The sequence below is a fragment of the Lontra canadensis genome, unplaced genomic scaffold (assembly GCF_010015895.1).
Source record: "Lontra canadensis isolate GAN:19392208 unplaced genomic scaffold, GSC_riverotter_1.0 scaffold1, whole genome shotgun sequence".
NCBI classification, from domain to species: domain Eukaryota; kingdom Metazoa; phylum Chordata; class Mammalia; order Carnivora; family Mustelidae; genus Lontra; species Lontra canadensis.
Window position 1 is genome coordinate 125,054,167 of NW_022630995.1, and position 14,106 is coordinate 125,068,272.

Below are 14,106 nucleotides of genomic sequence, written 5' to 3' on the forward strand. Positions count from 1 at the left end.
CAAGTCAGCAAGCTCCTAAAAAGGCAGCAAATTCTTCACAAGTCACCCATCTCTTGAACCCACAAAAAGACAGGAAGCAAGTGTAAGATTATAAAATGTTAAAGATGAAATTCCATCACAATGTACTTTTTTCAAGCTCTCCTGAAAATTTAACAAAACTATCAATGTTAATTACACTTTGTCATATGATTTGAGTTTGCTTTAAGCTCATGTACTGAAAAGAAGACTCATTTTGCACACAAAATCTGTTGCACACCCAGCTTCCTTAAAACTTATAGTTGAACACTTCCAGTGCCAAAAATAATTCAGGAAAGCTACAAGAAAATGTTTTAGTAAACTTTTGTTTGATACATCTGAGCAATAATGTGAAGTCATCAAACTGAAACTTAGAAATGGTAAAAAGACATTATCTTGATATTTTCATTTTAATTTTAGCACCTAACATTGCAGAAAGTATCCATGTTTCTGTTACTATTTTCTAATTTAACTTTATCATGATGATCAAAATTTAGGAGTCAAAAGGTAACTGTCCCAATTCTATTTCAAATTTGCCATATGTCTTCCATTTGTGTGACCATATTTATGCCATTTACCTTCTCTTTTATAAGGTTGTGGCTGAGGGTGCTTTTGCTCTTGTTTTCCATGCCTTGAGTTTTCAGTATTTACCATACATTGCTTTTCATCTGGTTGACTGGGTCCATATGGAGGGAAAAGAGTGTGATCAAAGAAGTGTCTATATAGGGGTGCCTGGGTAGCTCGGTTGGTTAAGCAACTGCTTCAGCTCAGATCATGATCCTGGAATCCCAGGGTCGAGTCCCACATTGGGCTCCCTGCTTGGAGGGGAGTCTGCTTCTCCCTCTGACCTCTCCCCTCTCATGCTCTCTTTCTCTTAAATAAATAAATAAATCTTAAAAAAAAAAAGAAGTGTCTATATATATGTATCCTTCCAACTTTTCAAATACCCCGTTAGTATCTACTTGATATTTCTTCATGTCTTTAAGATAACCCTTAACATCATTACCAAAGTCAGGGAAGAGCTTCTGATCATGTGCAAAGATACCCTTTAGGAAAAATTTATTGATGAATTGATCAAGTTCTTTCCAATGATGAAAACTAGCCAGTTTTTCCAATAAATACATTTCAATTAATTGTTTGAATTCATCTATCCTTACTGGATTTGACACTTTTGTATTAAAAAGGTTTTTGAATTCTGATAGAGCATATTCAAACACACCAGAACAATACCTGAAGGAATCATAATCTTCACTACATTCATGCTCAGGACTGCATTTCCGTCAGTTTGTATTTTTTCTAAATTCTTCAGTGAATTGGTTTTTCTTTCTTTCCCTTTCTTTGCATAATAGGCCTCTGTTACTCTGGTTTTTTGTATGTGCCTTATACTGTGGGTGTAAATTTTCACTAAAGACTTTTGTTAGGTTTTTCTTTTAGTTGATTTTACTTCTGTGTCCCCAAATCTTTTACTGGCCTCTTCATCAAAGATATTCTTGGTATATCTTTGAAGTGTCTGAAAATGGATTTAACTGAATCTGAATTTTTTTTACAGATTTTATTTCACAGCTTCTTTAGCCTGTTTAATTTTTTTCTTTATGATTATTCACAAACTCTGTGGCGGAATTCTTCATGACATCAAATGTTTTCTTAACTGAACCCAAAAATATTTCTTTCATCTTATTTTTAGCCCTATAGTTTCCTCTACTCCCTTTTTCCCCCCATTAGTTTCTTGTTTTACATTTTGATCTTTTGCTTCAATATATAGTCTTTTCCACAAATCAGAACACTACTGCTCAAAGTTTAGCTTCTGCTCCAGTGAGTCTTTCCATAAGATTTCTATTTTCCTTTTTTTCAGTCAATACATTGGGAGAATCTGGGTTGCCATATTACTCACTAGAGCTCTACTGCTGGAGTTCCACCTTTAAAGCCATGGTTATTAGTAGTTCTCTCTCCAGTTCCTCCATTAGCACCTTTGCATCTGCCAAAAGAACCTCCCTTTGATTAAGGAAGCTGTGTGTCTTCAGCTTTTCTTCTTCTAGATGCTGTTTAAGTTTCTGATTTTCTGGGGTGCCTGGATGGCTCAGTGGGTTAAGCCGCTGCCTTCAGGTCATGATCTCGGAGTCCTGGGATCGAGTCCCGCATCAGGCTCTCTGCTCAGCAGGGAGCCTGCTTCCTCCTGTCTCTCTGCCTGCCTCTCTGCCTGCTTGTGATCTCTCTGTCAAATAAATAAATAAAATCTTTAAAAAAAAAAAAGTTTCTGATTTTCTGAAATTAATTCAGTATCTGTCCTTTTATCTTTCAATATCCTAATCTGTTCTCTTAGTTTCCTTAACTCTTCCTGTAATGAAGATAAGGCTTTTTCTTCCTTTTCCAGAGGTATGTCTAAATCCTGATTTTCTGTATCAATATTCTTTTTCTGAGTTTCAAAGGACAACTTTTCTTCTTCAGTTAGGTCTCAACGTCTTGCAAGATTTCCCTTCAATGACTTACAATCTATGAAAGAGTCTTATTCCTGTTGACATCGGAAAGATAATCATTCATTTCATTCAGTTCATCTTCATGTATCTTTCTGACTGTTGACACTTCTGAATATGAATTGTGCCAGAGAAATATTTCAATCCCATGCCAATTGCCATCACCAAAGCAAGTATAACACACTTATTGAGACCACTGCTGAATTGGCATTTACACAACTCCCTAGAGGTTCGGTTTTTTCGGGGAGTATCTGTTTCTCAGATTCTGAGCTAGAAAGTCTGCTTCCTAGCATGGCATGGTCTAAACGCAGGACTAGGGTGAAGACTGGTTTCATCACTACTTGATTGATCATCACTAGTCTGGGATGAAAATGAAAATACAGTTTCTGACTGGCAAAAGGTATACTGGCTGCAAGAAGAAAAGCCCTTTTAAAAAAAAATGTTTGTTTGTTTGTTTTAGAGAGAGTGAGAAAGAGAGAGATAAAGAGAGAGCGTGAGCAGGAGGAAGGGCATGAGAGTGAGAGGGAGAGATTCTCCAGGAGACTCTGCCCTGAGCTGGGAGTCCCACAAAGTCTCCATCCCAGGACGCTGAGATCATGACCTGAGCCAAACTAAGAGTTGGTGGCTCAAATGACTGAGACACCTAGGCACCTGTAGCCCATGTGAAAGTCTTCTGGACTATGAGTTTTCTCAACAATTATAGCTTCTTGATTTCAAATATCTTCTTAACTTATGCGGCTCAAGGGTTATAATACCAGAATCATGACTGACAGCTCCAAATAGACATTGTCTTCAGATGACTTTTCTTCTTCTTTCTCAAGTGCTGATTTTATTTCCTCCAAAGCTGGATAAGCAGTTTCTTCCATTTACATATGCCCTTTTGGCTACTCTTCCCCTGCTCTGTCTGCAATACTTAGAGCCCCTCTTGCTCTAAAGATGTGCATTCTGGAGCAAGCTCACAGCTGTCACTGGCTGTACCATGTTCAGAATTCACCATCTCTTTATCAGACCCCTCATGATTGATGATAGTCCAACCACAAGACGAATCACTGTCACTGGAATTTTCTGACATTTTTCAGGTCTGAATGGGCAGTACCATGTCCATCTGAGTCTGTTGGCTGTCACAGAGGCAGTGGTCCAGCCTGCAGAAAGTACCCCAGTCTTTATATTTCACATCCTGTTCTGTTAGTGGAAGACAGTATTGGTGGTATCAGTTTTTAAGGTGACAACACTGAATTGTTTCCAGCAGAGCAGGAACACCAGCATCAGAGAATATTACCCCTCCTGAAATGTTTGAATTTGAGACTATCTTCCCAGAGTGTTTGATAGTATCTGAACCCTCAAGGTCAACAAGTGCTCCTAATACAGAGAAAGTGTTTAATAAATACATGTTGAATCAATAGTTAGAGAAAATGTTTGCCTACGAATAATTTGTACTAAAGGGACTTGATGAATTAAATCATCTCCTCTACTAGCTGGTCAGTATCTGAATGTCACCTTGTATTTCTGTGGAGTAAGGAGGAGTGCACTTCTGAAGAAATTGGAGTTTTTATAAGAGACAATTTAGACCCATATATATGTTTTTTTAATTTTTAAGATTTTATTTATTTATTTATTTGAGAGAGTTTGAGAGTAGAAGGAGAATGAGAGCATGAGCAGGAGGAGGTGCAGAGGAAGAGGGAGAAGAGACCAGAGAGCCCAATGTGGGGCTCAATCCCAGGACCCTGAGATCATGACCTGAGCCAAAGGCAGACACTTAACTGGATGAGCCACCCAGGTGCCCCCAAACCCATAAGTTTTAGAGGTAAGTAGTATAGTAGTGTAAGAATGTATAAGTATAAGAAGTATAAGAATGAAGGGACATATGAGAGATACACAGAGTATGGTGATCAAGGGTGCAGGCTCTGGTATCAAACTGCATTGACTCCACTACAGAATCTCTTATTTATAAGCTATGTGGTTTCTGGGAAGTTACTTCACATTTGTGTATCAGTTTCATCTTATGTCAAATAAAGAGATAAGTATACTTACCTTACAAACTTACTGTGAGGAATGAATGATACAGTATAAGCAAAGTGCATAGAAACATGAGAAATACGTACTGGATACAAAAAGGAGGTCTAGGTAAGCCCCATGAGGTGAAATGGAGTGTTTGGGACTGCAGTGAAAATGGTGTGATTTTTATTAAAGCGATGTGATTTTATGAGAAAAAGGGTTCCTGAGATACTGAAGATAAATTTCTCTATTAAAACATTTCCCTAGAGGTAGCCCTGGGCATTAAAACAACTTGACATTACCACTTTGCCAGCTTAGGAATATTTTCTACCTTATCATCTCTTCATACATACATGGGTTTTAGATGAATTTTCACCATTTTAAAGTCATAGGCTCATGTTACTGACCTCATTAGCAAGGGGCAAAGAAAAGCTGTGTAGTCTGATGATAATAAAAATTACTGTGGCCTCTAATGATTAATTAATTGAAATAATAGCTGCAAAATGCTTTAAACAAGGTAAGCAAGCACAAAATAATGGCCGTTGCTAAATGGCTGCTTGTATATTACATCAAGTCAGGGTAAAGCTGCTCCTGGAATTTGGCCACTGGACACAGCCAGTTTGTAGACAGTACCACTCCAAGAGGACACTATTTATTAAATGACTGTTCACTTTATAGCCGTCATTGATAAAATGCCATTATTCCTTTTAACGTCCTTCTCACTCTATTTTTTTTAAATATTATTTTTATTTGTTTTTATTTTGGGGGGGAGTAGAAAACTTATTTAATTAATTAATTTATTTTTAATTTAATTTAATTGTGTTTCACTGGTCCAAGATTCATTGTTTATGTACCTCACCCAGTGCTCCATGTAATACGTGACTTCCTTAATATTCACCACCAGGCTCACCTATCCCCATACCTCCTCCCCTCCAAAACCTTCAGTTTGTTTCTCAGAGTCCACATTCTCTCATGGTTCATCTTGCCCTCTGATTTTCCCCAGCTCACTTTTCTTTCCATCTCCCGATGTCCTCTGTGTTATTTCTTATGCTCCACAAGTAAGTGAAACCATATGATAATTGACTTTATCTGCTTGACTTATTTCACTCAGCATAGTACATACAATAAAATGTACAGATTTTAAGTGTTCCTTTTGATAGGTTTTGACGGCTACATACATTCTATAATCACCATCCAAAACAAGGTGCAGAACTTTTCCATCATCTTAGAAAGTTGTTTCTGCTCATTATCAGACAGTAAGAACCCACTTTATCATCACCTTGGTAACAAAGTTAACCACTTTCTAATTTAATGACCTCAAAAGTATTCTGTTTGTTCTTGGATTTCATATACATAGAATCATAGAAATGTATTCTTTTGTGTCTGGTTCTTTCTGTGCACCATAATATTTATGAGATTCATCCAGGTTGTGAGTACATCAGTAGTGTGTTCCTTTTCATTGCTCAGTAGTATTCCATTGAGAGATCACAGTAGGATTTGTTTATCCATTTCTTCTTCATAGTAATATGGTTTCTATCATGGGGTTATTATGAATAAGGATGCTGTGCATATTCTTGTCAAAGATTTTATGTTGACAGATGTTTTCATTTCTTTTCAGCAAATACTTCATTCAAGATGGATTGTAGGCTTAAATGTAATAACTAAAACTATAAATTATCTGAAAGAAGTGATAGGAGAATATCTTCAAGCCATTCAAGGAGGTAAAGCTTTCTTAGATAGAGACATAAAATGGTAACCAGAAAAGAACAAAATTGGTAAATTGAACTTTGTCAAAAAAAAAAAAATACTCTCTCTCTGAAGATGTCATTTAAAAAAATGAATAGGAAAATCAAGGAGTAGGAATAAGATATTTTAAATTTGTATAACCAACAAAGAACTTTTGTTCAGAAAATATATAGAACTATAACAGTAAAAAGACAAAGGGCCAATAAAAGGGGGGCAAAACATTTCTTTGGATAATTGACAACATAGTTACCCATTAGAGGACTTGTATTACCTCATTTCAGGAGTTATTTTTAAAAAGAGTATTCTCACAATGTGATATTGGCAAAAGGATGCAAAAAATGAATGCATGGAACAGAACAGATAGCCCAAGAAGAAACTTAGATATATAGTTAATTAATTCCCCTTTTAAGCCAATCTGCTGGTGCTTGTTGCCCCAATTGTCTTTTTAATACCTCAGTGTTCTCATTGTTCTTCTGTTTCTATGAACTCCCCTCATAATATCACAAAATCACTCCCAAATTTCAATTTGCTTCTAACTCTTCTCTTTTTCACTAGAGCGTATGTTTAAGAAATGCTGTTTTTCTCAACAAAACAATAGAATATGCCATAGTTGACTGGCAACTTACTTAATCTTTTTTTTTTTAAGATTTTATTTATTTTCATAAAAGACAGAGAGACAGAGGGAGGTAAAGGCAGAGGGAGAAGCAGATGCCTCACAGAGGAGGGAGCCAGATGCAGGACTCGATTCCAGGATCCTGGACTCATTACCTGAGCCAAAGGCAGATGTTTAGCCAACTGAGTCCCTCAGGTGTCTCTAACTTATTTAATTTTATTTGTACACCCACAACATATTTTTTAATACAAATATATTTCTCTTGGTTGGTTAAGGAAATGTACTAAAATGAAGCAAACATTGCAAGAAAGTAAGGTTAACATGAGAAAAGGGTGAGAAATTGTCTCATAGCTCTCCTTATGTCACACTATATAGGAGACCTTGACATCACATCTGTGTATAAAAAGGCTACTATTTCTTGACAATTCAAGTCTCAGACATCTCACTGGAAATGATATGAGATATACTACTTTATCTCAAACTAGAACACATATAAGCCAGTCTTTTTTAATGTTAGATTTATTTAAATGGCCTCTGTTTCTAGTCTCCTCAGTAATGTGGTATGGTCAGCTATTAATGGTAGTTTTAATTGCATGATCTATGCCTGAATATTAAAAATGGAAGTAAGCCATAGTAATCAGTAGTAACAGGGAAAGAATGATAATCTACAAGTTTCTTAAATCTAAAGTTTTGTGGTCTTTTTTTTCAGAAGTAGTATAAATCTTGATTTGGGTAAATATTTCCAGTTCTACAGATTACTTCCCATAATATGAATCAAAGAGAGAAAACGTCACTACTGGGAGATTTAAAATGATTTTATTTGTTAAAATAAAAGAATTCCCAACTGAGGATTTTTGTGCATTTCTGAAAGCCATACAATAATAGTGCTATTAGAAGTCTGCTTTTACATTTGAAAATTTATTACCATCATCCAGAAGCCTGAAATCAATAAATTAAAACAAAATTGTACCCAAATGAAAAGAAAAAAGAAAAAAGAGAGAAAGACCTAAATATGTCTTTGAGACAAATAAATACAACCACCAGCATTAATGTTAAGAAGCAAGCATAGCAGGCAGGGGCACCTGGGTGGTTTAGCTGGTTAAGTGTCCAACTTTTGGTTTCCATTCAGGCCATGATCTCAGGGTCATGATCTCAGTCTTGAGATCAAACCCCACCTCAAGCCCCGCCTCGAGCCCCCTCACTCAGTGTAGAGTCTGATTGAGGTTCTCTCCCTCACTTTCATCCTCTCTGCCCTTCCCTTCCCTTCCCTGTGCTCACTCACTCTCTCCTCTCTTTTAAATAAATAAATACATACATAAAATCTTTAAAACAAAAGAAACAGATATATCAGGTAGGAGAGGTTATTTTTCTTAAATATTTCATTTAAAAATTAGCCAAGAGGTAAACACAATGACAGAGGCAAATCACAAAATTGGGAGTGATAATGTTCAGGCTTCTAGAATAGGAGGAAACAAGAGCTTCCACTGTGTGCACTAGCCTGACAATCACATCCATTTTGGTGTGTGTCAGGGCCAGGAGTTGGGGTGGACCTTCCAAAACAGCCCTCTTCCATTCAAATTGCAAAATGGAGAAAATAGCAAGAGAAAAAATTTCTAGTTTATTTTGGTAATTATTTAACACAAGAATAAAAGTACCACTGATATCCAAGGACCGCATTACTCACTACCTTACCTTCAAACACTACATTAGTTTCAAACCCTCTCAAGAGGTATTTTTATGGATTGGTTTCATGATTTTTATTTGTTTACTGATTATTTGCTTATTTATTACAAACGAAGATTTTAAATTTGAGAGAGGTTGAGGAATAGTCTTCAAGTCACAGTCACAACTGAAATTTGAGCCCAAAGTTTGAGTTGGGCTAACTCAACTCCTATTGTTCCCACCACTAAGGCAGTATTGTTCTCTGGTTAAGGACATACACTTGGTAGAGGAGTCCTGAGTGAAAATCCTGACCCTGTCATTAATTCATTGTTTAAGTCTGAATAAGTTATTTGATCTTTCTAAAAACCATGTTTCTCATATATAACATGGGGGTAATAAAGAACTTGTCTCAAAAGAAAATGATGAGGATTAAACATGTTAATATATGTAAAACCCTGGTAAGAGCTCCCTGCACATAATATGAGCTCAATAAATGCCTATGTTATTGACACACTATATAAATAAATTTTATTACATATGTGAGTATGTATTCACTTAGCATGTTGCAATTATTTCTGAATGTCTTTTAAGTGAATTAAAATGCAATATGTGAAATGTAATTCCTCTTGAAAAAGAAATTTTATGTGCTTATTTATATTATACACTAAGATTATTTTTGAGAGAAAAACATTATTTCGAGAAAAATATATGGTCATCATATAGTGGGTAATATGATCATAATTGTTTTAACTGGATAAGCAATAGAACTGAATCATGCCCATTACCCAATTAATTATGATCTACAATCATCAAAACTACAGCTGTTATCTTCGCATAATTATTCTTTCTTTTCTTTTTCTTTTCTTTTTTTTAGGACATAAGGAGTAACTGTAGATGACTGACAATTAAAATCTAAATGATTACAGTGTTTCAAGATGTCTACCCACTAATTACAAAAGTTATTGACAAGGTACAATTTGCAAGTTTGTCAATATTAGATATTAGTATTCCGCTATTACATATTGAAGTTTAGAGGTTCATTTTCTCTCAAAAATTATTAGTGTTTCACCACCTGTTTCATAGGAATGAATTTTAGAACACAAATCCTAAACAATTATTTCTGATTATGGAGAACCTATCCCCAAATTATAGCTTCAGATTTTTCACTCAGAACAATGTAAGCTCTTAGGGAAACTTATTTTCAATCATGTCAGGACTGCATCACTCATGTTTTTCGGTCTTTCCCTTTTCTGTTTCTATAAATTGTCCTTTTCCCCTAACTATTCCAGAGCATTGAAATGGCAGGGACATCTTAGACTTAGATTTTCTTTTACCCATTGGGGTATCTCATGAGGTTCTTAGTACATAGCTGCTAGGAATGTACATATGATAATCTCTTCAAATTACTATACTTTTGTTTTCTGTTTGGATTTGCCATTTTTCCCTTTGAAAAAACCTCACTTTTCTCCATATTCTCTCTACCTCTAGCTTGATTCTCCTTTGAGTTTCTCAGTTCTTTCTCCTACAAAATACAAAATACAAACCTATGATTCTTGATCCTGTCCTTAAAAAACTCTTTAAAATTAATACATTAAGTGTATTCATTTATTCATTCATTCATTCACTCATCATCCATTCATTCATAAAAGAAAAAAAAATTAACGCTATTTGCCAGGCTTTATTTCAGATTCTGAGAACACTTTAGTAAATAAAACAAACTAGGGTTCTGTACTTATGTTGTAAGGAAGTCATAAAGATACATTAACCAACTAAACAAGGGACATAGTAGAGACCACTAGATAGACGAAGAATGACCAGGATGGCTTCTTTGAAAGGGTGGTGTTAGAGCAGAACTTTAAAGATGAAAATGCCAACTCTGAGTATATCTGTATTTGGGGCAGAAGGAACTTCAAATTAAGAACCTCCAAGGTGAGGATAAATGGCATTTTTGGAAAGATAAAAAGAAAATCAAAATGTCCAGAACATGGTTAGCAAGTATGAGAGAATATGCAAGTTCAGAGTTTTTTGTTTCAGAGTTGAAAATCCATTCTAAATAACATTTAATACATTATTAAAGGATATTAGGAAGGTAACATGATCTCCAAGGAGGTTGGAGAGCCAGTCCCCGCAGGTTGGACCAGCAATTACAACATGGAAGTTGCTTCAGTGAGAACATCATTGCCACTGTCACTAAGCACAAGAATTACAGCTCAGACCTTTGAGTGTATGGGGTCCCCAAACTCTATCTAACTTTTGAATGACAGAACCATGTAGACAGTAGGAATGCTGAGAAAGGGTGCTCTATCTTCTAATTTGAGAACAAGGGACTGATCATGTCACATTGTAAGGGTGGTCAAAAGATGCCAGTTCATCAAACACATGATAAATGCCCACCATATCCCAGAGAAAATCTTGGGAATTTTAAGTGTTAATATAATTTGAAGTGTGTTACATGTGATTTTCATACTCTCCACATTCTGCATCATGGAAATAAAGAAATTGAAAAATATGAAATGTGTTTGAGCTCCCCAGCATCACAGAATTAGTGTGAGAGAACAAGAGTGATCAGGGGCACCGATATGTGGCTTAATTTATGGAGTGCCTCTGAAGGGGATTTAATCAGCAGGATCAGCTCTGCCAACATGAACAAGGGCTGCTCGCCACTATGTGGAATCTCATTAGTATGATCAAATGGAAGTAACACCTCTCCCTTAAGAATAAGTACATCACTTCTGTAGGACTCTGAGGTAGAGATAATTGACCACTGAAAATGAGCATGAATTATGAAGTTTGGCAGAAAATGAATGATCTCACAAATGTCATTCAAATCTTACACTCCTTGAGTTACACTGCCACACTATTAACAAAATCGAAATCACGTTTATAAAGGAACTTGAAGTTCGAGATATTTAAAATCCATCAATTATACCAAAAGAGTTTCTTCCTTGTAAATTTAAAATGCATTATATTTGCAAATTAACTGGTTTTCAGAAACCATCTTTTCTTTCTGTGACTAGACAAGGGCTTACCCAGATACTTGTGTCCAGATAACATAATAAAGCAAAACTCTGAATCTTTTAGGATTTCATTTAACACCTGAGATTATAAATAAACCTTTTTTTTAAAGCTCCATTTTGCCATGTGGTCGGAAAATAGTTAAACTCCATTCATCCCACACAAATGTCTACCTGTTACAAGCAAAACACTTCACTGTTTCAAGACAGTGGGAAGGATATATTGGCTGTGTATCAGAATATCCTAGGGAAACGTGCTAAAATAAAGACTCAGGGTTCCACTGCAAGATTCTTATTCATTATTATCTCTCAAAGGTTCAGAGAACCAATACATCTATCTAATGCACTCATCAGCACTTGATTATTATTGCAGTCTGCTCCCAAGAAGATCTCTTAGTGAAATCACATGATCTTCATCTCATCGGAAATATACAGGAAAATAGTTTTAACAGAAAAAGGACCCAAACATTCTTCAAAAGCCATTTAAATAGTTACTAAATAAAGGACATGATGAAAACATATCTCCCCAGGAAAATCTATTAAAAGTGGTCTCTTGGGGTGTCTGGGTGGCTCAGTGGGTTAAAGCCTCTGCCTTCGGCTCAGGTCATGATCTCAGGGTCTTGGGATCAAGCCCTGCATAGGGCTCTCTGCTCATTGGGGAGCCTGCTTCCCCCCTCTCTCTCTGCCTGCCTCTCTGTCTACTTGTGGTTTCTCTGTCAAATAAATATATAAAATTAGAAAAAAAAAAGTAGTCTCTTTCCTTCCCTAAGGTCTACACTCTTTTGATAACCTCAGCGCAGAATCTGTTTCTCCCTCTCCTTTTCCTCCCCCCCAACTTTATCTTTCTCTCTCTCAAAAATAAATAAATAAATAAATAAATAAAAATACAATCTTTAAAAACCAAAACTGATTAAGAAAAAAGACAAATTCACAAGTAACATAAGATATGCAAAATATCATATAATTAAAGAGCATTTTACAGATCATAAGAGATTATTATGAACAACCTCATAGCAATGAATTAGAAACTTTAAAAATGAATATGTTTTACACAAAAATATGAAGGTCAGTTCAAGAAAATATAGAATATATCTAAGAGCATTTAAGATTAGATTTTCAGCCAAAAATAGAACTGATCCCCCAAATAGGGTTCAAGCAAAATTGAACTATACTGCTGTCTAGTGTTAAAGTTCAGGCAGTTCAGAGCCTGGGCGTAGCCATGTTCCAGATCACTTCTCTTTCATTTCTAATGTTTAGTCCTTATCTCAGTAATCTGACATCATGTCTGGATGTGTGGCCATCACAGAAAAACAAACAAAAGGAGCTTTAGTAAAGAAAATTCCATGCCAATCTTATTCATGAACTTAAATGCAAATATCTTAAAGTATTAAAAACTTGAAAAAGGAAATACCTACACATATAGAGAATATCCACACTTGGAATATAACAAAAGTGGCAGTAAAATCAGTGGATAAAACAGGTATTATGCAATATTGGTCAGAGATAAATGGTTATCTGTTTTTAAAACAGGTACAACCAGATCATTTTTCATTACCTTGATTAAAAATAATATTTTCCATGTAGATTAATGTTTTTAAATCTAAACTTTAAAAATGTTTAGAATAAAAAACATGTCTGTGTGAATTTAAGACAGAAAATTATTTCTTTATTAAAACACATAATCTACAAATTATAAACTACATTATTTTGCAATAAAAGTGTCTGTATTACAGAAGATATCTAAAACAAAGTATAATGTTAAGCCATAGATTTAGAGAAGATTTTGAAATAAAAAAAAAACTAACAAAAGAATAATAGCCAGTGCATAAGGAATTTTTTCAAATCAGTCAAAAAAAAAAGAACATCCAGAAAGGGGGGGAACAAAAAACTTAAGTAAACATTTTACAGAAAAAGCTATGGTAAATAAACATAAAAAGATTATCAACTGCACCGGGGAAATACAATTAAAACAAAAGTGTGATTGAAAGAAACCCTTCAAAGTACTAGTGGGAACACACATTGCATATGAAAGTATAAAGTGGTATAACCTTTCTAAAGAGACATTGTCACAAACTAGTAACATTGAAGATACACATACTTTACAACCTAGCAATGCTACTTAAATGTGTATACTACAGAAAAAAATTCTGCTTATGTTGTCTATGACATATGTACAAAAAGCTTATTGAAGTTTTGTTTGTAAAAATAAGAAATGTAAACACCAATATTGAGTAAGAAAATCTCTTATTAAATACCCATTATGGAATAACATTTAACCATTAAAATGAGTGGACAACATAAGCACTCATCAACATAAAAATTTTTATAAATTGTAGTATACCTAAAGAGGTATGTCTTCAGGATTAGTCTGACTCAATCTTTACCACATACCTCAAAGACTTTAGGTTGTCTGCTATCAGTCTGTTTGGGCTGCCATAACAAAATGCCACAAACTGAATAGCTTATAAACAACAGACAAATAGTTCTCACACATTTTTTTAAAGATTTTATTTATTTATTTGACAGAGAGAAAGGGATCACAAGTAGGCAGAGAAGCAGCCAGAGAGAATGGGGGAAGCAGGCTCCCTGA

The 14,106-nt window shown here is 35.1% G+C and overlaps 1 pseudogene; it reads right to left on the reverse strand.

Moving 5' to 3' along the window:
* Positions 1–508: 508 nt before the first annotated feature.
* LOC116868963 lies at positions 509–3,571 on the reverse strand (annotated as a pseudogene).
* Between the last annotated feature and the right edge of the window lie 10,535 nt (positions 3,572–14,106).